General features: G+C 52.3%; 6 non-coding genes across 6 annotated transcripts; 5 read left to right on the top strand and 1 right to left on the bottom strand.

The window, feature by feature from the left end:
- Positions 1-3,149: 3,149 nt before the first annotated feature.
- On the top strand, positions 3,150-3,222 carry TRNAK-CUU (transfer RNA lysine (anticodon CUU)). Its single transcript has one exon. It is a non-coding gene; the product is annotated as a tRNA-Lys (tRNA).
- Positions 3,223-7,066: 3,844 nt separating this feature from the next.
- TRNAP-CGG (transfer RNA proline (anticodon CGG)) lies at positions 7,067-7,138 on the top strand. Its single transcript has one exon. It is a non-coding gene; the product is annotated as a tRNA-Pro (tRNA).
- Positions 7,139-13,943: 6,805 nt separating this feature from the next.
- Positions 13,944-14,016, bottom strand: TRNAR-CCU (transfer RNA arginine (anticodon CCU)). Its single transcript has one exon. It is a non-coding gene; the product is annotated as a tRNA-Arg (tRNA).
- Positions 14,017-15,059: 1,043 nt separating this feature from the next.
- TRNAK-CUU (transfer RNA lysine (anticodon CUU)) lies at positions 15,060-15,132 on the top strand. Its single transcript has one exon. It is a non-coding gene; the product is annotated as a tRNA-Lys (tRNA).
- Positions 15,133-18,227: 3,095 nt separating this feature from the next.
- On the top strand, positions 18,228-18,299 carry TRNAP-UGG (transfer RNA proline (anticodon UGG)). Its single transcript has one exon. It is a non-coding gene; the product is annotated as a tRNA-Pro (tRNA).
- A 1,407-nt stretch (positions 18,300-19,706) lies between these two features.
- On the top strand, positions 19,707-19,778 carry TRNAP-AGG (transfer RNA proline (anticodon AGG)). The gene has a single exon. It is a non-coding gene; the product is annotated as a tRNA-Pro (tRNA).
- The last annotated feature ends 1,200 nt before the right edge of the window (positions 19,779-20,978 follow it).

The following is a 20,978-nucleotide window of genomic DNA, read 5'->3' as shown; positions in this document are numbered from 1 at the left end:
GGTTAAGGTACCATCTGGCCACCCTTTCCACTCTCGTTAAAGATTCTAGGGAAGAACCCTTCCTTGCCTCTTCGAGCTTCTGGTGGCTTGGGCCATCTTTGGCTTAAGGACCCATCACTCCAGTCTCTGCCTCCATTATCGTATAGCTTTCTTCTCTCCATGAGCCTCTGTGTTTCATATAATCATATCATCTTTTTATAAAGACACCAATCATTGGGGCAGGGCACACCCTATTCGAGGTTGATCTCACCTTCATTAATTCTGTGTGCAAAGACCCTACCTTCTGAGGTTCTGAGTGGCCATAATGTTAGGAGAACACCATTCAACCCTGTACATTACATTTTTGAAAAAAATGGTAATTTTATATTCTTTTTTTTTTTTTTTTAATTTTGCTTAAGTAATCTCTACCCCCAATGTGAGGCTCAAACTCACAACTCCAGGATCAAGAGTCAGATGCTCTACTGATTGAACCAGCCAGGCACCCCTACATTCTTTTTAAATAATAATTCTTTTTTACCGGGATATGTGCACCTGGTGGGCCTGTACTGCTTCTCCAGCCTCGGATTCAGATGGCTAGTCTCCGAGTTCCTATTCCACATCAATTCTCTTGCAGTACTTACGCAGATACTGCAGAAAACCCAGCTTTGCAAAAATACAGCATCGTCAAAAGTTGAAACTCAACTGCCTTGAGCTAGTAGTTCACAGAATATGGTGTCTGATGGATGAGTATTGCTGTTTCCCTCAAAACTTAAAGATATCCCTGGGAATTTTAAAATACTACAAAGGTGCCTCTGGACTCAGTTTGGGAACCACAGAACCAAGCCAAAAGCATCACCCTGAGGACAGAGGTTGCGTGCTTTAGGAACAGAAGTAGCCGCCATCCGAGCGAGCTCATGCTGGTGGTTCCTTGGGCGGAGGTTTGGGGTGATTGTTTTGGAAGTGGCTGCACCCTGAGCCCAGTCCCACTTGAGGGTCCTGCCAGTGTCTGAGTGACACCTTGACCTAGGCCAACCGCTTAGCCATCCCCAATACTGAGGGCTCAAAACCCCAGGTACCCCTCCCTCTTGGTCTGAAAAAACACCACAGCTAGGCCCCACACTGCCTACTTCAGCAAAGGAAGCCTCTTCGGATTGAATTCAGGACCTCTCACATCTAAAACAAGAAAAACATCCTTAGGCCAAAAAAAAAGTGCCTTTGGTTGGTGATCCTTGGTGGCTCTAACTTCTCTCCTTCACTTGTCTGACATACTAACTCAATATCCCTTCGTGGGTGAGACAGGGCTTGGCCAGGGAGGAGTGTGCCGTCATATCTGCAGTCTGGGATGCTTGTTTTAAGCAAGCATCTGGATCTTGTTTTAAGACCAATCCTCTGGAGATGCTCCCAGTGCTGGGCACCCTGTGCCCAGCAGCTTCCCTCCACCCCAGAACACTGGGATCTGCTGTCAAGGGAAACATCATCTGTCTTTCCTCCCCTGCCCATGCTCCATGCCAAATGGTGGGGATGAGGGTAGGGATGGGGAGGGGAGGACACAGGAACAGTCTAAGCAGAGGGCAAGTGCAGGTCCAGGCCTGCTCTGCAGACTGGAAGGTGTTTTAATCCTCGTCATGTGTAATGATGGGTCTCTGGGTCCCTGTTCCTTCCTGGCCTTGGGTGGACTTTGGCCCCCTTAGGGGGCAACAACCTGACCATCTGGAAAAGAAAAAGAAGGGCTCATCCAGGATTTGAACCCGGGACCTCTCGCACCCCAAGTGAGAACCTTACCCCTAGACCAAAGATCCAAACTGACCCCATTCTCTCTTTTTGATTCTGTCCACTTGCTTTCCCCTGGCCCAGGGGCAGCAGTGTGTCAGATGCCCACCTGGTGGTGGGAGGATTCGGCTCACCTTCCAGAAAAGAGCTAGGTTCGATACTGCCAGGCCCAGAGTCCCAAGGATCAGTTTTCTCCAGAGCCTCTGTCACCAGGACCTCCCTCCAGGGCCGAGGCTCAGGAACTTGGGCCGCCTTGGAGCTGGGGGCGAGGGGGCTCCAGGACCGCGTGGAGGTTCCCTGGGGGACTCAAACCGGAGACTAGGGCGGTCCCGCCCTCCCATCGGGGAAGCCCGGGCTGTGAGCCTCGCGCCAAAGCCGTGTCTCCTCCGCTCACAGAAAGGGGGACTAGGGTCCGGGGCAGACTCAGAGGCTCCTGGCTTCGGCCAAGCCCGTCCTCTTGTGGGCTCAGCCCCCAAAGCCCCTGCGCGGCTCTGGGTCCCCCGAAATCCCTTTCTTTGTCCCGGCGCTGGGCACAGTCCGGCAACCCTCCCCCCGCAGTGGCATCCCTGGCTGGATGGTTGCGTGGGGCCTCGAGGCGCCGCGCTCGTTTTCCCTCATGGATGGGCGGTCTTCTGGAAACCGACTGGAAAGGAAGAGGTGGCTTGCGCAGTAACACCCCCCCCCCCGCCCCGGGGCACTGGGGGCCTCCCCTGCAGCAGGTCCTCTGGGTCTTCCTGGTTCACACCCCACTGTCCGCCCCAAAGCCAGGCGTGGGGTGGGGTGGAGGGTATGCGGAATGGGGATAGGGGGAGGAGACATTGAGAGTTTGAAAGTAAGACTCCTCCTGGATTTAGACCCAGAGGCCCAGGGGGACTCATACTCTAGGGACCACTATAGAGAAGGGCACCTTGTTCCACTTACCTCTAGTGACTTTGACCTCCACTACCCTGTCCTCCCAGTCTGCAAGAGGGTGCAGAGCTTCCCGAGTCCCACCTGAGGGGTGGGACGGTTGTGGGGAAGCCTTGGTTCCATCCCAGAGCTGGGAGGGAAGAAGGCGCTTTAGCACAGCCCTCACCAGTGTGCGGGATTCTGGACAAAGGGATCGTGGGGTTTCGGGGACTCGGTGCCACCCAGGAACCGGCTTCCCAGTGCCGCCGGGCCCCTGGACCTCCTTCTGTTGTCCCTCTGGGTCAGCGTGCCCCCTTTCATGCCCATGTCCCAGAATTTCAGGCCAGGTGGTCCCACCCCCTCGCAGCTTTCAATCCTGAGGTTCTCAGACGGTTTCAGACAGGGGGAATCCTATTGGAAACAGTACTGATCATGGGGAAGTTCAGTGGGAGAGAGGGCTTCTTGCCCCAGCACTGCCCACCTTTCCCTTTGAAGGAGAAAAAAGGTACTGTGCCCGACTAGCTCAGTCGGTAGAGCATGAGATTCTTAATCTCAGGGTCGTGGGTTCGAGCCCCACGTTGGGCGCATAGCTTTTTACAAGCCCAGGTGAATAGAATTAATGTTTTCAGGTGTTCAGGCCTTAACCTTAAGGCAAGCAGTTAGCACAACTCAGATATCAGGGCCTAATTCCGGGGGGACCCAAAGACCAAATCCCTGTGCTGGACCTGCAGCTGCCAGGGAAGACCCATAGCCTGGGACCAGGAGAAGGTGAGGCATTCGAGTTGCTCAGGAAGGGGTCTGAATCTAGTCCCCTCCACACAGATTGTGGACCTGAGTTGCTTTTGTATTATGGGATTTTAGTGTGTTTCTAGTCCATGGATGCGCAGCACGAGTAGCATAGCTCTGGGGAGTCGTTCCTGCAATTCAGGGTTCTCACACAGCACACTCACATGCCCTCTACCGCCGCCGCCCCCCCCCACCACGGGTGAGCATATTTCCTATTTTGAGGAGACTAGGACTGCCCAATTGCCTGGTCCCCTGGAGTGGATGTGGTCCTTGGATCTGACTCCTTGGACCTTCCCGGAGTGGGTGCAGATGTGAATTAAATATAAAGGAGTGAAATCCCTTGCCTCCTGGTTCTGGGCTTCTGAGTTCATTAGAGATGCACAGACTGCAATTCTCCCCTCTCCCCAGTTCCCTCACAAGTGCAAGGAATTCAGTCCTGTGAAAATTACCTTGAGTTTCAATCACAGACCAAGGACAGCTTGCCAGGTCCCAACGCAGTCTTTCCCAGCTGGGATCAGGGGCAGGGCTCTGGTTTTTCCCAGGTGGTGGGGATGGGATGGAGAGAAGGGGAGGGGCTGGAAGCATGGGGGACACACCAACCCTTATGCTCAGGGTCATATAACAGAATTCACAGGCAGGGGCAACCAGATTTTTTGCACCCATGAGGGTCTGTCTGATCATCCCTAGACTCTGAGAAGAAACCTGGAGCCCTTCCATAGCACAAGTTTCAAAACTTCCTCCCCCATTCCAGGAGACCCAGTCCTAGGGTGGCAGGTGTCCAAGGTGGCTGGGCAGCTGGGAAGTTCAGAGAAGGGAGAAGGGCTCCATTCACCGGAAGCTGGGTCAACATGGAGAGAACATCTCCAATCTGCTCCAGTCCCCAGCTAACTCAGGGGGCAGAGCACTGAACTCTTGATCTGCTGCCTTTGACAGAAAGATCAGGGCTCTAGAAGCCAAAGTGGAGCTTCATCATAACCTCCTTGCTGTTGGGTGGTGGCCCTTGCCATAGCACCTGGGCTGTGGAGAGCCAGATGTTTCCATGTGCATGAATGCAACTGATGCAGGTTGGACCCAGAGGGGGTCTCACAGGACCAGCCAAGAGGGTTCTTGGCTTCGTGCAGCATAGAAACCAAACGTGAGCAGAGAGGAAGTGAGAGCAGAGTTTGTTGAAGACATAGAGTAGGTATGGACAGAATGTCTGGTAGACAGAAGGGAAAGAAGAGTGAGTCTTGTCTTTGCTTGGGGCCTAGGGTTTTATTGAGGTGGTTCCATGCATGTGTCTTCTCAGGCATCCAGGAACACAGAGGAGTGTTTAAAGGTTCCCCGTAAGTTGCTTATGCCCTGAAGCCGGGGGTCTTGATGAGTCAGTGGTCTTGGAAAACGTTCATGACGACTCCCCTTGGGGCACAGTTTCACTCCTTAGATGTTATCTGTTGTGCTGGAAGACTCCAAAGAAATAATTAACTCCTTGACCTTTACAAGGAGAACATACATTATCTGTCTTATAAGGTGTATGTAAGGCAGAGGTGTAGGTCCTATCGAGAATAGAAACAGGAAAAAGAGTGAAAAAAAGTGGTTTTTCATGGGGTTCCTTTAGTTTCTCTGTCTCACAGCCATCCAGGTGGCATTCCCAGTCCTCTAAAATACCTGATGGAGCCCTAACCAGCCAAGGTATGACCTTGGAGCAGGATTCAAACCTAGATCTCAGGGGCTTTAGAGTGGATCTGGGTCCATATCCCAGGAGAGGCAGGGGTGGAGGTGCAGAGACAGAGGAGGGAGGGCCGGAGGCTGGGACAACTGGCTCTGGGTACTGCACCAGCCCCACATCCTGATGGAAAGCCTCTAGTCAGTTTGTGAAACTGTGCTCCAAAGGATTAATGACGGTAAAACTATTACCAGCAAGACTCCCAGTGACAGCCAGGAGCTCCGGCCAGCCTAGACCAGTTTGAGCTCCACCACTGACTCACACCTGTGCAGATGGACCATGGAGTATATGGCAGTGACCTTTACCTCATTATAATGTGACACTCTCCCCCCTCCCAGGAGGAGCACAAGCTTCATTAGCATAACATAGGACATAGTATAGGCATGTTTTCTAAGTACACCTACACAACCTTATGCCTGTCCTCCTCTACATGCCTACACAAGGGAACAAAACTCCTCTTTCTGAATATTCATCCTAACCCTAAATAAAAGAAACCCACCCACCCCTACTTAAGAAATTATTCCCCATGATCTCCTTATTTGCTGCAAATAGTTTCCTTTGTGTGACAACTCCTGATAGTGTAGGGTCTACCTGTAAGTCACCAAGGAGCAAAGTCACGTGACCCTGTGTCACGGGAGCACCTGGGGAATGGAACTGGGAGTCACTTGTGTCCTTGGCCTCTGAGAGTTGCAGAGCCAGGGTTGAGCTGGGGGCCAATGCACCCTCTTCTGGCTCAAATTAGCCAGCCTGGGCATTTCCCAGGGAGAAAGGTCCATCGCTTCCCCAGCGTGATTGTCCCCACTTCTTTTAAAAAGATTGGAGCAGTAAAATAAGGGTGAGCTGGATTTATTCCAGGAATGCAAGGTTGGTTTTATGTTCAAGAAAGTCTGTCAAAGTAGTCAATCATATTGATGGACTGAAAAAGAAAAGTCACATGATCTTGATAAATGTTTGTAAAAACACTTGATGCAATTCACACCTGTATTATCACACCTGGTTTTTATTTTCTGTATTCTATGATTTGACATCTGGGGGGGGGGGACTTGCTAGCTGAGGAGACTGCCCCTGCTCCCCAGCTAGCTAATCCCTAGAGATAGTAAACAATTTGCCTGCTAATAGGCCTTTCAGATGCAAACCAACCAATTCTGAGTCCATACGCCCACCCACCTACCTCCTTACCTGACACACCAACCCGAATTTCCCCTGCCCTAAATCACCCAGGGTCAGACACCAGACAACTAGGGACAGCCACTATGTCCCATATCCCACCGAATTATTCAATCTAGCCAATCCTAAACTGTTTACCCTGCCTTGACTTGCCTTTCCCACGGAAACAATTTGCTCAGAACTGCGGAAGGCCCCCAAGGGGGTTGTCACCAACCCCCTGGGGCTTGGGGATCAATAAGGGAGAACCAGAACCTGCTACGGGCGGGCACTTCCTTCCCCTGCGCCCAGACTGGCAGCCCTGGAGCTGGGCGCATAACATGGAACCATCATCTCTTCCTTCCCCTTTCCTCCTCAAGAGATTCGAGGGCACACACCTACTTGATGCCAGTCGCCTTCCTCTGGTCTGCTCCCCAGCCACCATCCACAGTCCCCACAGCCCGCACCGCCTGAGGCCTCGGGATCCCCTGCAGAGCGAGTGCTCTTTCAGCTCGGGGCCTCCCGTTCATCCAAGCCCCTCGTCTTCCCCTCCCCTACAATATGCTCCCCACTCCCCTGGGGGCAGGAATCGATCCGGCTCCGGGGATCCATCATCCTGGGACTGGGCTGCTCTGCCTCTGCCCACCTAGGTCCACGGGGTCTCCCCACGGTCACCCCAACGCTCAGCCCCACGCCTGGCTTCCAGGAGCCGCTCAGCATACCCTGGAATGAACCGGGGCCACGCGCGATACAAACAGTTGTGGGGGAAGCGTTAGTAGGTGCTGTCGTGCGCGAGGCTCGTTGGTCTAGGGGTATGATTCTCGCTTCGGGTGCGAGAGGTCCCGGGTTCAAATCCCGGACGAGCCCACGGCATACATCCCAGCTCTCTACTATTATTTTACACGGGAACATCGAGTTCAGGATGGGCTCTCAACCCACCTGGCGTATTGCGCTCCGCTTCGAGCCCATCCTGGGGACCAGACGGGGACAGACCGCTTGCTGCGTACGGGCTGTTTTGTGGGGAGCGGCGGGGCTTCGGGGTACAGACTGGCCCCTTCGGGTACGGAGGGGCCACAGTGAACTTCGCGCTCAGCCCGCCTGCGTGTGCCGCAGGAGCATGCCAGCCCGCGCCCAGCTCCTCTCCACTCTGTGTCCGCGACGGCGTTCCCCGCGCTGGACACCTGTTTCCTCCCGCCCTTCCGGCTGAGATGTGCTGCTCTAAGTGTAAAATGCACGTCGGGTTTTGAAGACGCGTTCCCAGAAAAGTAAGCTATCTTACTACGTGTTGAAATGATATTTTGGATATACTGGGTTATATAAAATATATGATTACCATTAATTTTACCTGTTTCTTTTTACTTATTGTTATTATTTTTTAATGTGCTACTAGAAAATTTTAATTGGAAGATGCGGCTCCTATTCGTGGCCTGCAATAATGCCCCGCGCTGAGCCAGAGGCATGACTCTGGTGTGGGGGATAGAGGTCCTGGGTCCAAATGCTGACTGAGCTCATGATTGTTCCTTCCTGTTTAGGGACCACAGCACGGGGGAGGAGGGGGGTGTGGCATCCTCCCAGCCGGATTCTGGGCTCTGGACAAGACGCTTAGCCATGCAGCCTTACTTTCACCAACTGCTAATCGGGGACAGTTCTGATTCAGAAGGATTTATTTAAAAGATGGTCCTTTCTGCCACTGATTTGTAGTGCAAACTTTTTCACAAATCAAGAGTCTGGGTATATGTTGTTTTAATACTTCACTGCTTTGTTCCATGGTTCGTTTACCCTTGTGCCCAAACCAGTTTAGCTTTGTGGGTAAGTCTTGATATCCAGGAGTGTTAGTCTCTTAAATTTATTTTGGTTATTATTGGCCCTTGGCAATTCCTTGTAAGTGTGAGAATCAGCTTGTCTGTTTACACAAAAATAGCGATTGGGATTTTGATTGGTATAGCATTGATTCTGTAGATCAGTTCTGGGTGATTTGACATCATTACTATATTGAGGCTTTCAAGTCATAAACGTGATGTATATCTTCTTTATTAAGGTCTTCTTTAACTTATAATAGTGTTTTATATTTTTCTGAGATAGGTTTTGTACATCTTTCATTAGAATTTTTGCTAGGTATTTGATGTCGTTGATACTATTGTGAATTATATCACTTTGGATATACTTTTCTAATTTTTGCAGATATATGAAAATACAATCAGTTTTTATGTATTAATCTTGGACTCAGTGACATTGTGAAACTCACATATTAATTCTAATCTATAGAATTTTCTATATATTCAGGCATGTCACCTGTGAATAATGGCAGTATTACTTAATTACTTCCCATCCTTAGCTATACCTTTTAATTACTTATCTTATTGCACTAACTAGAACCTCCATATATATATATTTTAAGATTATTTATTTATTTATTTGACAGAGAGAGAGATAGCGAGAGCGGGAACACAAGCAGGGGCAGTGGGAGAGGGAGAAGCAGGCTCCCGGCCGAGCAGGGAGCCCTATGTGGGGCTTGATCCCAGGACCCCAGGATCATGACCTGAGCCGAAGGCAGACGCTGAATGACTGAGCCACCCAGGGGCCCCTAGAACCTCCATATGTTTGCTGCCTTTTATTTTAATAGTTACCACTTGACAGTTACTGTTGCTGGGTAACACTGGCAAACTTAATGGTATAAAACAATATGTTTGGGGGCACTTGGGTGGCTCGGTCTTGAGCGTCAGACTCTTGCTTTGCTTGGGTGGTGATCTCAGGGTCCTGGGATGGAGCCCTGCCTCTGGCTCTCTGCTCTGCAGGGTCTCTGCGGGAGATTGTTTCCCTCTCTCTCCCTCCCTCTCTGCTCCTCACCCTGCTCTCTGTCTCAGTCTCTCTCTCTAAGGTAAATGGGTAAAATCTTTAAATAAAATAAAATAAAACAATATGTTTTTATGCTTATGGATTCTTTGGGTCAGGAATTCAACAGGGAATAGCAGATATAATCTATACCTGTTAAATTGGAGTTTATCTGGGAAAACTTGAAGTCTGATAGCATCTGTGGACTCCTTTACTCACATGGCTGTCGTGTGAACAGCTCAGCTGGGACTGTGGAATGGAGCATCTACACATGATTTCTACATGTGGCTTGGACTTCCTCATAGCACGGAAGCTCCAGGCTAACTGAATTTCTTACCTAACAACTTTGGAACTCCCACATGCTTGTTCTACTGAACAAGATGGGACTTGTGTCTCTCTTTAGGACCCAACCTTGGCACCTCTACAGTTTCACTTCTGCTATATATTTTTTGGGGGAAGAAATCACTGAGATTCAAGGGGAAGCGATACAGACCTCACCTCTCAGGGGAAAGAGTGGCAAAGAATTTGTGGTCGTGAAAAAAAACAGCTTTATTAAGCATAGGTGATATGTAACAGACTGCACACACTTAAAGTGGACAGTTTCATAAGTTTTGACATTTGTGTACACCCAAGCCATTACCACAGTCAAGGTAATGAGCATATTCATCACCTCTAAAAGTTTTTTATGGCTCTTTATCTCCCCTCCTACCTCTCAACACTAGTTTGCTGAAGTGTTTTTTTTTTTATTTGTTTGTTTAATTAGGAAAGGACATTGGGTTTGTCAAATGCTTTTACTGCATGTATTGAGATGATCATATGGTCTTTCTTTTTTTAGTCATTAAATGTACATTGATTTTTACATGTAAACATTCTAGATTGTTTTTGTTTTTTTTAATGTCAGAACTTTAAAGATTTTGCTCCTCTGTCTCCTAGCTTACATTATTTCTGAGGAGAAATCTGCTTTTATTCTTACCATTGTTCCTCTGTAAATAATGTATCTCATTTCTCTGACTGCTTTTAAGATTTTTCTCTTTATCACTCACTTTAAGCAATTTGATTGTGATATGCCATGGTGTAGTTCCCTTTGTATTTCTTGTGCGTGAGGTTTGTTCAGTTTTTTGGAGGTGTGTGTGTCTGTGGATTTATAGTTTTAGTCAAATTTGGAAATGTTTGTTATTATTTTTTCAAATATTTTTCTGTCTATCCCATTTAAATGTAGTCCAATTATGCACATCAGGCCACTTGAAATTGTCCCACAGCTCACTGATCTTTTGTTTCCAGTCTTTCCTCTCTGTGGATTTTATTTTATTTTATTTTTATTTTTTATTTTATTTTTTTAAAGATTTTATTTATTTATTTGAGAGAGAGAGAATGAGAGAGAGCGAATACATGAGAGGGGGGAGGGTCAGAGGGAGAAACAGACTCCCTGCCGTGCAGGGAGCCCGATGCGGGACTCGATCCAGGGACTCCAGGATCATGACCTGAGCCGAAGGCAGTCGCTTAACCAACTGAGCCACCCAGGTGCCCTCTCTGTGGATTTTATTTTAATAATTTCTATTGCTATGCCTTCAAGTTCACTAATCTTTTCTTTTACCATGTCTAATCTGCCACTAATCTCATCCAGTGTACTTTTTACCTCAAATGTTATAGTTTATTTATAGAGGTTAATTTGGCTATTTTTTGTTTATATCTTCCACATCTCTACTTAACATATTCAATGTTTTCTCTAGCGTCTTGGATATAGAAATGTATTAATATCCTTGTCTACTAATTCTATCATCTGCTTCATTTCTGAGTAGTGACGATTTTCTCCTGACTATGGGTATATTTTCCTGCTTCTTTTCATGTATGCTAATTTTTCATTGAATGCCAGATGTTTATAATCTTACTTTGTTGGGTGCTGGACATTTTTGTATTCCTATACATGTTCTTGAGCATTTTTCTAGGATGTGGTTAGATTCCTTAGAAATGGTTTTATCTTTTGAGGGCTTGTTTTTATGTATTTTTTAAGACTTTATTTTATTTTTTTAAATTAATTTTATTTATTTATTTATTTATTTATTTATTTATTTATTTATTTAAGCAATCTCTACACCCAACATGGGGCTGGAACTCATAACCCTGAGATCAAGAGTCACATGCTCCCTGGACTGAGTCAGCCAGGTTCCCCTAAGGTCTTGCTTTTAAACTTGGGTAGATAGAACCAGGGCTTGGCCTAGGAGAGGGTTTCTCTTTGTTTCATAGACTGTCCAGGAATGAAAAACACAGCAAGCAGGGGCCCAGACACTCAGTATTGGGGTCCACAAAGGGCAGGTGTTCTCAGCAGCCATAAACACAATTGGTCCCTAGTTAGGCTTTGCTGAGGGCTAAGCAACAGATTTGAGTCTGACTCTGGGACTTTGCTTTTCTAGAGAGAGTGAAGCTGAGGCTCCTCCTTGACTTAAAGAACCACAGAAAAGTTCCCAGTGCCTGGCTAGCTTACTCCATAGACTACAAAGCTCTCTCCCAGTCTGCATTTGGAGCTCCATGCTGGCCTTTTTCCTGGGCTCATTGGCCACTGCCCATCCCATTTTCCCCAACCTCAGAAAGGGTTCTCAGTTCCAAGCACCCACATAAAGATCTGCATCATCAATATTTGGCCCATTTATTGCTCAGAGTGCTAGGGAATCTCCGAGAAAATCAGCTAATGGAAGAAGCCGACGCCCCTCCCCCCAGTTCCTTTCCGGGTTCAGATGCCCGCTGTGACTAGAGGACCTAATTGAGAGCCACCAAGAGTGGTGCTGTCTATATTATATTCTGGGAGGATGCAAACCCCTGCCAATTCTTTTGTGGCGGTCGTGCAGCTAGTGCAGTCCCGAGAACGATCGATCGTGCACCCTCTCCCGGCTCAGATTTCTCAAAATGTAGACTTTGTTCAGGGTAAAATGAACCAAGGGCAGAGGCCCAGTGTGGGCGTCTCTGGCCTTGGCCAGCTGTGAGGGTCTTTGCCCGTGTGGAGGGGAAAACAGAAGACCCTCACTCTCCAGGTACATACAAGCGTTGGATCCAGCAGTTCACAGAAGCACCGAATCTGAGGTGTCGGCATCCGCAATTGGGGGATTGATTAACTTTAAAATCGGTTGATCAGCAGCTGCATCCCTGAAAGTCTGATGTCCAAGGTGGGGCTCAATTTTACAGTCTTTTTTTTTTTTTTTTTTAATTTTTATTTATTTATTTGACAGAGAGAGACACAGCGAGAGAGGGAACACAAGCAGGGGGAGTGGGGGAGGGAGAAGGAGGCTTCCCGAGGAGCAGGGAGCCCGGTGCTGGGCTTGTTCCCAGGACCCTGGGATCATGACCTGAGCTGAAGGCAGACGCTTAAGGACTGAGCCACCCAGGCGCCCCTCTACAGTTTTGAAACGAAGGGTTTTTCTGAGCTAGCCAGGAAACTTCAGCAACCCCCCACCTAATGAGAGGACTTCGGGAGGCGCCAGAAAGTTCAGGGCGAGTCAGGCCTTGAGGGAGGCGTGGCCCGTCCTGGAATCTACCCCTCCAGGTACAGAGGGCCTCAGTACAGCCGAAAGGTCTGGGGTTGCGGACAGGTGGCCCCACGACCTCCTATCCCGCTCCTCCCCCAACCCCATCATCCCAGACAAGGGGCGAGGAAATCTGCTACCACCGGGGGCTGGTAGGGACAAAGTTGAGTGGGGCCTGGCCCGGGGCTGCCGGGGAGTGCGGGTGTGCGTGTGTGTGTCTGGGGGGCGGGGCGCCAAAAAGGGTTGCGGCTCGCATTGACGTTCGGGCGGTAGCCTCGGATCCACTCCACGGATGGGCTCCGTGGCTGGTATGTGGCCGAATTGGTCCCCAGGCCTGAGGGAGGGAAAGACAAAGGCTCCCCCACCCTCGAACTTGATTCGAATAGGTCATTAACTGGACACTAATTGTGAGTTCCAGCGTTCTGATTTCTGTCAGGAAGACTCACTCCATGCTTCTTCTGACATATCAGAGGTCAAATCATGTTCCCGCTTGCTCCTTGTCACCACCAGGGTCCAGCCCTGCAGTGGACACCTGCAATTTCGGGACTTCTGCATCCTCGGGGCCACACCCCACCCCACCGGTGAGACTTAGGAACACAGCTCTGCTGAGGGACACTAGAGCCTGGTCCTGGTCCAACAGGCAAGGCTGTTGGTGGAAGAATTTTCCTCGGGGTCCAGTTGTCATGTTTCTCAATGAAGAGAGCCACCAGTGGTGGATCCTCCTCCTCTAAGGAGCTGTGGGGTTTTGGGGAAGGGAGTCTAGGATTCGCTCTTCGGATTGTTATTCTGGGACCCCAAGGGCTCAGAATTTGAAGGTATGTGTGACTGTCCTAGATGTTTCTTTCTTGAATTTGGGCCCAGATTGGGACGAAGATCTGCCAGGTATTGTCCATGGGTCTTTCTCTGCTCTCCATTAACTCTGTTCCTGCCCCCCCCAAACCTCCAAAGAGCTAGAAAAGCCACCCCCCCATACAGGTTCCAGGGATTAGGACCCACTCCTCACCCCTTTACCGGGAAGCCAGAGGAATTAAACCAAAGGGCTAATGGGTGGTGGCCCAGAGAAAAGTTCAGCCCTCAACTCCACCCATCAACAGCCAAACCAGCCTGCGCTTTCCACTCTGTAACACGCCCCTCACCCCCCAGGTAGCTCCGGTGTGCTCCCTCCACAAAGCCCACCCAGTCCCTCCTTTTATCACCTTCACGGGTGTAAAGAGACACCCGTGCCCCAACCTCGGGGGTCCTAGGAGGTGCAGGGCTCAGCTGTGGCTGACAAGTCTTTGACAGCTGAAACCACCCAGCACAGGAGTGCCAAAACAGGACCGCCCTACCCCGGGTGGGACTCGAACCCACAATCCCTGGCTTAGGAGGCCAGTGCCTTCTCCATTAGGCCACCGGGGCGTGCCCCTGGTGCGCAGGCTTCCCCGTCAGGACCCGCCCCCTTCCACGCTCCGGCGAGGAGCCGGTGGGCAGCGCCACGTGTCTCGCGCGCCCTTGCTGCGAGGGGCCGCGCGTTCAGGGCGACGTCTGTTCGGGTGTTTGGCTGTGCTGCTTCTTCGTCTAGGGCCGGGAGCAGGTGCGGTGTCCTGGCACCTCCCCCCACCCCGCGCCCGGTCCGGTCGGGTCCCGGTGCCGCCCCAGCTCCGCAGCCGCCCGATCCCCGCCTCTCCCAGCTCCATCGGGCGGCGGATGGAAGCTTCCCTGCGTGTGCATCTCTGGAATGGCCCGCGGACTCCGGAGCACCGAGCCCAATCTCACCCTCCCCTTTGTGTTATCGGGGGGAACGTCCCCCAGGTCCCTTCCCCTGCGGTGAGGAGGGCGAGGCAGAGTCACCAAGGACCGCACCCGTCGTCTTCGTTCTGGCTCTTTGGTTTAAGGTACGGTGCTTGTTTTGGGGGCGACCGTCCCTGTGCCTGAGTCTTGGGCGTCCGCAAGTGTCCAGATTCTGTTGGCTTCAGGTGGGGCAAGGCGGGAAGTGTCTCCCCACTATAGTGCCCAGCACAGGAGAGCTGGTCGCTGCGGCTTTTTCCTGCTGGGGAGAAGTGTCCCTCCGCGTCGCGGGGAGGGGACAGAGGGACCCTTGTGGGAAGGACCCCGGCACCTGCGGACAAGGAACGAGGTGAGGGGAGAACTGGGAACCTCCGCCCGCGCCCTCGGACCGGCGCGGCCCCTTGGCCCACCACGACGTGCGGACTCGGCGAGCCCAGAGCCCAAACCACGCCCTGAGCATGCCGAGTCTGTCTGAGGCCGGAGGAGGTGGCTCGGTTCTTCCGCTGTGGCGGCGCGGGCGAGTAGTCTACGGTTCAAGGATTGGAACCCCGTCCCCAGGCCTGGGGGGGCTGGAGAATCCCTCCGTGTCCTCCGGTCGAACCCCCAGAACCTCTGCAGCCAAGTCACCTGAGGCCTCAGAACAAAGGACAGAGCGCCCAGAACGGGTTCTTGTCGCCCGGCTAGCTCAGTCGGTAGAGCATGAGACTCTTAATCTCAGGGTCGTGGGTTCGAGCCCCACGTTGGGCGGGCTCTACATTTTGTGCGTCAGCAGGCTTTCAACAAGTCCTAACCCTGTTTAGAGAGATCTTCCTGAGAAAACAAACTTCCTGATTGCTCATTCTATGAGGAAAAGAGAACACGGTACTTGGGTGTAACTTTTACCTTCAGGGGAGACATTCTGAGGCACTTCCTCTACCTTGGGAGTTTTATTTTTTAGGGGTGGCGGTGGCTTAAACATAGGGATGGGGAGAGAAAGCCAGGAGCCCAGGTGATGGTGAGGACAGTTCAGGGAATAAGGAATAGATACGTTTAAAATTAAACCTGACCCAGGTGACAAGGGCCACTTCCTGGGGCCCTCTGCTCTCCCTGCCCCCATACAGGTGGCCCTCCTCCCCCTGTGCCCGCCTTCCTTACTCCAGCCTGGCAGGGCTTCTCTCCAGGGACCCCCTTCAGCATCTAGGAGACCCTGTCCCTGTTCACAGCCCTACTGTTGCAGTCATCCTGTTGGCAAGTTAGTACTCCTTGTACTCGCAGCCTCGGCCGGAGCCTGGCCCAGCCAGTGATTGCCAGAAGAGTGGATGTCTCCAGGTCCCACAGAACCAGGGTCAAGACCACTTTCTTCCATGAAAGGATGAGAGGCAGATGAAGTAACTGACCTTGAGGGATTTGTTAATCTGGGGGTGCACAACTTGCTTCGGGAGTGAGAAGTCCTGGATTCAAATCCCCGACAAGCCCTTCTCTTGCACAGAGACATTTTTGAGGGGTGGATGGAATGGTGGGTCCCAATTCTAGGTCCCTTTACAATGGAAAGCAAAGGCATTGAAAGTAGAGAAGGTGGGGGGAGGGGGTTGCTGATGCCCTCTCCCCCCCCATTGTCGAGGTCCCATGTGTCACCGTGGATACACAGAGCTGACCCTTGTCCCTGAGCCACACTTCATTGCACAGACTCCATCCCTGAACCACAGCCTCAGGGGAACTCTGCTTCCTGGAGAGATCCTGCACTGGGAATTTTCCATGGCTTGTGGTCTGGAGTCTTGAGCCTTCCCCTAGATGAGGAAGGTGCAGAACACAAATCTTGGGCAGTTCTTTTTGGATTGCAGGAGGGTTACAGGACTTGACTCCACTATTTTCCAGCTGGACTCCACAGATCTGGACCCACAAGACCCAGCCTCTCAAGGACATCAGTTTATCCATCTGTTAAGTGGGGATAATCACAACTCATGACTCAAAGATTTGTTTGGGATATTAAATTATATTTTGTGTAAAGCACTTAGAACAGAGCCTTGAGACTGAAGCATTAACTCCTGTCTGAGCTTCCAGCCTGCTTGTCCACCCCTCCCCACCCACGCCCCTGAGCCAGGCATCTCTGGGCTGGGGGAAGCCCAGGTGCTCTGGGGCCCCTGTTTATTCTCTCCTCCCCCGCCTCTCCTGCGTCCCCACTTCGCACTCCTCCTGACCTCTCGGGCAGGAACCTGAACAGCCTCTTGTCCCAAGTTGGCAGATCCTGGCTTTATGCCACTCCCTGCAAAGGAGCTGGATCCCAAGGGCTGACCTCGGTGTTGGAGTTCAACAAAATATTTCGAGGGAATGAGGGAGGAATCGAGTGGTCAGGCCTGTTTTCCACCCCTCTGAGAAAGGGGCTCAAGTTTCCGTATATCCCTGGAGTGGTCTCAGGCCGACACACCCTCCTCCTGAAGCCTCAGGGTGGTGCTGGGTCTTGGGGACATCAACAGGTGACCTTGGATTTCATCAAGGCACAGAGAAGGACTGGACTCCAACTTGGCGCCTCACACCATCAGGGGTCTCAGCCTGCGTCTGACTTTTGGGGTCAGGGTCGAGGGTGATGTATGAGGCTGGAAATGTCGACAGTCTGGTCCAGATCCTGGTGTTGCCCACATTCGAGACTCAGCTTTAATGCAGAGATTCAGCAAAAACACCCATATGGTCACCAGGTTAGCTCAGCTGACCCCATACTCTTATTCTCAGGGTCATGGCTTTGAGCCTCACAGTAGTTAGATTTTTTATTGCCGGTTGAAGGCAATGAGGATTCCCGCCCACATGGGTTGTTTCTCTGGTCCCAGCTATCCACGCCTGCCTGAAAAGTGCTCTGTTGGGTGCACAATGTGTGAGGTGATAAAAGCAGATTCCTGCTCACCCAGGAAGCCATGCTTGGTTCCTGCCCTCAGAGCATCTGCCCCTTGTACCAGGATTGGCATCCCATGGGTGCTTCTGGACTCCCGTTCCTGAGAGTAGGGAGAGTAGTCATTTCAGCACCCACGCCCAGGACAGGGCAAGGACCAGGACCCTTTAAGGCCGACACCAAGGGCTTCCTCGCTCCTTGTTAGCAAGGTCCCTGGGAAGGAATTCCACAAGGGTTTTCCTCCTCTGGGAACACAGCAGGTTGTCCCTAATTAAAAGACAAGAAAGTCTGAAAACCTAGGCTCCTCCGGGATTTGATCCTCTTTTGTTCTAAGCGAGGATTATACTCCTGGAAACTCCTTTTGCTGCCAGCTTCTCCTCTCGCTCAGCAATGCTGCCCACGCTCCAGTCCTCATGGGGTCATAATGTGGGAGAGTTTGATTCAGGTATCAATCAAGTAGAGGGATATAGTGGGTCCTGATTCCCAATATTCAGTAGTTTGGGAATTCCGTATTTGTTCTGTCTCCCTGTCCGGGGCCAATTTAGAGGGCTTCAGCCCAGGAAAATAGGCGCTGCGGTTTGGGGGCAGAGCATCGTTCCCAGTTTGCGACGGACTGGGGGTGAACTGTGGCCCCCCCCACCACCACCCGCAGTTCACCCTGGGCACTGCTGAGAGTCTCTCTCCGTCACTGGATCCCAGCCTGGGCTGAAGACCAGCCCTCCCCTGCGCGCCGCTGCGATCAGGATGCGTAATTGGGAAGCCGTGGGTTAGAGAGCTGCAGCTGTGCGGCCTTCCTCCAGCTGGGCCAGCTCGGGCCGCACGTGCAGCCGTTGATGAGCTTGTCGGTCTGAAACAGCAGCTGCGAACCCGCGAACGCATAGAGCCGGCTTCACAGGTGCACAAGTTAACAGCTGAACTCTCGGGGTGATGTCGGTGTTTCCGCGTGCGTCAGCTGCAGAAGGAGGAGGGGGTAGAACGAGGCGGCTCGTTGGTCTAGGGGTATGATTCTCGCTTTGGGTGCGAGAGGTCCCGGGTTCAAATCCCGGACGAGCCCTTTCCCTCATCTTTTCCCCTCTACGTTTTCAGTGGAGTTCGGCACCTACCAGGCTGAGGCTCCAGATGGTTCAGCTGGTGAGGGACCTAGGGCTCCGGCAGACGCAGACAGTATGTATCTCCTGAGGCTGGGATTGCGCGGTAATGAGGTTGAAGGAGACTATTCTGGGAAGTAGGAGGAGGTTATGTAAAATAAGGGAAAGTGCATCGTTGGCTGCTCTAGGGGTACAGATCTCATCTTAGTTCGAGATGATCCTTGCTTAAGTCCCGGGTGAGCCCTACTCTTACTTAAGTTGCCTTTTTTTTGGGCGGGGGGAGAGACCCGGGATTCTGCGGGTAGAACTTCAGTTCCCTGGGGCCTTCCCAGATGAGAGCGCTAGGAAATTCGCGCCTTGGATCCGGAGGGGTGGTGGTCAGACAGTACAAAGCGAAGCTGCTAGTCCAGATCTGCGGGATCCTCGCGGGTTGGGTCACATCTCCACACGGGGAAGGACACAGAGACAGCAGAGTGCCTAGGACCCGACCCCGAACCCCTGGACGCAGTCTCTCTGCCCTGAGGGCGGGCTCCTTGTCCTCACCACTACCTGAGGACCAGAAGACCCGCCTCTTGCCCCCGCTGAGCAGAGGAGGGCATCCCTGAGTCGTCCTGGCTCGGGGTCTTGTTGGTGGCCTGATCCACCTCCCTCCAGGGGCCAGCCCCTCCCGTTTGATGGCACCTAGGGTAGGACGGCTGGTTTAGTCAGCATAACAAAGCGACTCTCAACGTCACTCGTGGGTTGTAGGTCCCACGTCGGAAACCGGATTTCTTGGTTTGATCTTGCCAGTGACTGGAGAGGGGAGCGCAGCCTGCAAGAGCGGGGGCAAGGGGCAGAGGCAGATGGTGGTGGCTGTTTCTTCCATGCACTCTGCACGCGTTTAGTAACCACCCATTGGGTGCCACACCGTGGGGGTGCGGCGTTTTCCAAAGCGGGCTTCCTAGTGACTTCGGCTCAAGCACCCTCCACGCGCCGCCGTCCCGCTCTTGAGCCGTCCAGCTGCCGCGTCCGACCTGGAGCTCCTCACCGGCTTCTGCGCTGCGCGCTGGGAGGAGCCGGGAGGAGCGCCTGCAGAGTGATCCAAGGGCGGCGCGGGGACGCCCTGACAGCCTGCCGGGGTGGCCGCCCGCCCCTCCCGGCCGGGGACTCAGCGCTGAGCGCAAGCGCGGAGGCCACCGTATGGCCGGCACGCAGGAACCGCTCCCCACTTCGTGGGCTCAGGGAGCGCTGGGCTCCCTCCACGCCCACGGATTCTTGAATTTAGCGGTTCTCCACTAGTCTGCAGCCGGAGTCCCCTCCCCGCCCTGCTCTGCGGGTCCCGCCCCGGATGCCACAACGGTCATAAAGAGGAGCCTGGAGGCCCGCTCCGGCGGGGCTCGTTGGTCTAGGGGTATGATTCTCGCTTAGGGTGCGAGAGGTCCCGGGTTCAAATCCCGGACGAGCCCTCCTTTTTGTCTCCCGGATGCGGGTCAGAATTCTGGCCTGAGATCTGTGCGCCAGGCCGCGAAGCTCGACCCCGGGAAAGGTGACTTTGAAAAGGCCTCAGGCTGGCTAAGTGCCGCCCACCGCTGCTTTTAAAATTTAATTGGGGCCCAGTCGCCAGAGCCCTGTCTCCCGATACTACTTTGTCATTCGGAGTTCGAAGCACCGAGGTAGGAGAAAAAGGTCTTTCCTTCCTGTGCACTAAGAGCCCATTATTCTCCAAACCGACCCCTTTGGCGCGGCAGGCCTGGGCCCCCAGCCCAGTCCCGGGCTCAGGAGTCAAGGAGCTTGAGGAGAGGCCGTGGACATCTGGCGTTTGCAGCCTGGCCCTAGGGGTCTCCAGACGCCAAGCCCGGCACTCCTCACCTGGGCATGGCCTCCTGGGGCTCTCCCCTGCCTGGGCCCTGACCCCCAGTGCCTGTCCCATTGGGGTCCCCTCTGCCCTTTTCTGCAGCTCCGGCTGTGTGTGGACTGGGGTCACCTTCACGGGGCAAGAAGCGGACCGGGTCCCGCCAACACAAGAAAGTTTGAAAATCTAAGCATTTGAAGAACAATAGTGGACATGTTTGCCGGAGGCTATGATTCTATGTAGTTATATCCCCACTCCTTGTCGCATCAGCCCAAACGTCAAACAGATGTTAACAATTTAAAATTGTGTTAGAGAATCTCTCATACATGTTACTAAAGCCTAGCAAATCATGTTCAAGAGCTCTGCAAGGGGGGACATCTGTTCTGCAGAACCTTGAGGCTGCGATGCCTCAGGCACAGAATTCCTATAAAACACTCCCTCAGTACCTGGGGCTGAGAAGAAAGTGGGATTCAGGGGAGGTGGGGGGATTAACTCCTCCAGCCTTTCCCCCCTTGTCAGGCCAAGGGCCCAGGGAAAGTCCTTCTGTGGAGTCACAAGTGCTTGCCAGCAAATGCCTTCAGCATGTGTGGAAAGAAGAGTGCCAAGGTGTGCCAAGAGCATTTGCCTCCTACAGGATCTGAAGGATGGTTACACTGGAGAGAAGGAATCAGGAGAATGCAGCGGAGAGGAGGACCAAGGTGTTGGACAACTGTTAGTGGCATGGTCTTCCTTTTTGTTTAGGATGGTGAGTTTGAGAGTGTGCCATGAACCAAGTATCATGAATAATCCAATTCTGTGTACTTGAGGACCAATT

Source organism: Halichoerus grypus, chromosome 6, assembly GCF_964656455.1.
Source record: "Halichoerus grypus chromosome 6, mHalGry1.hap1.1, whole genome shotgun sequence".
Classification (NCBI taxonomy): domain Eukaryota; kingdom Metazoa; phylum Chordata; class Mammalia; order Carnivora; family Phocidae; genus Halichoerus; species Halichoerus grypus.
Note: the sequence above shows the minus strand (reverse complement) of the source record. Positions and strands in the feature narration are given on the sequence as shown.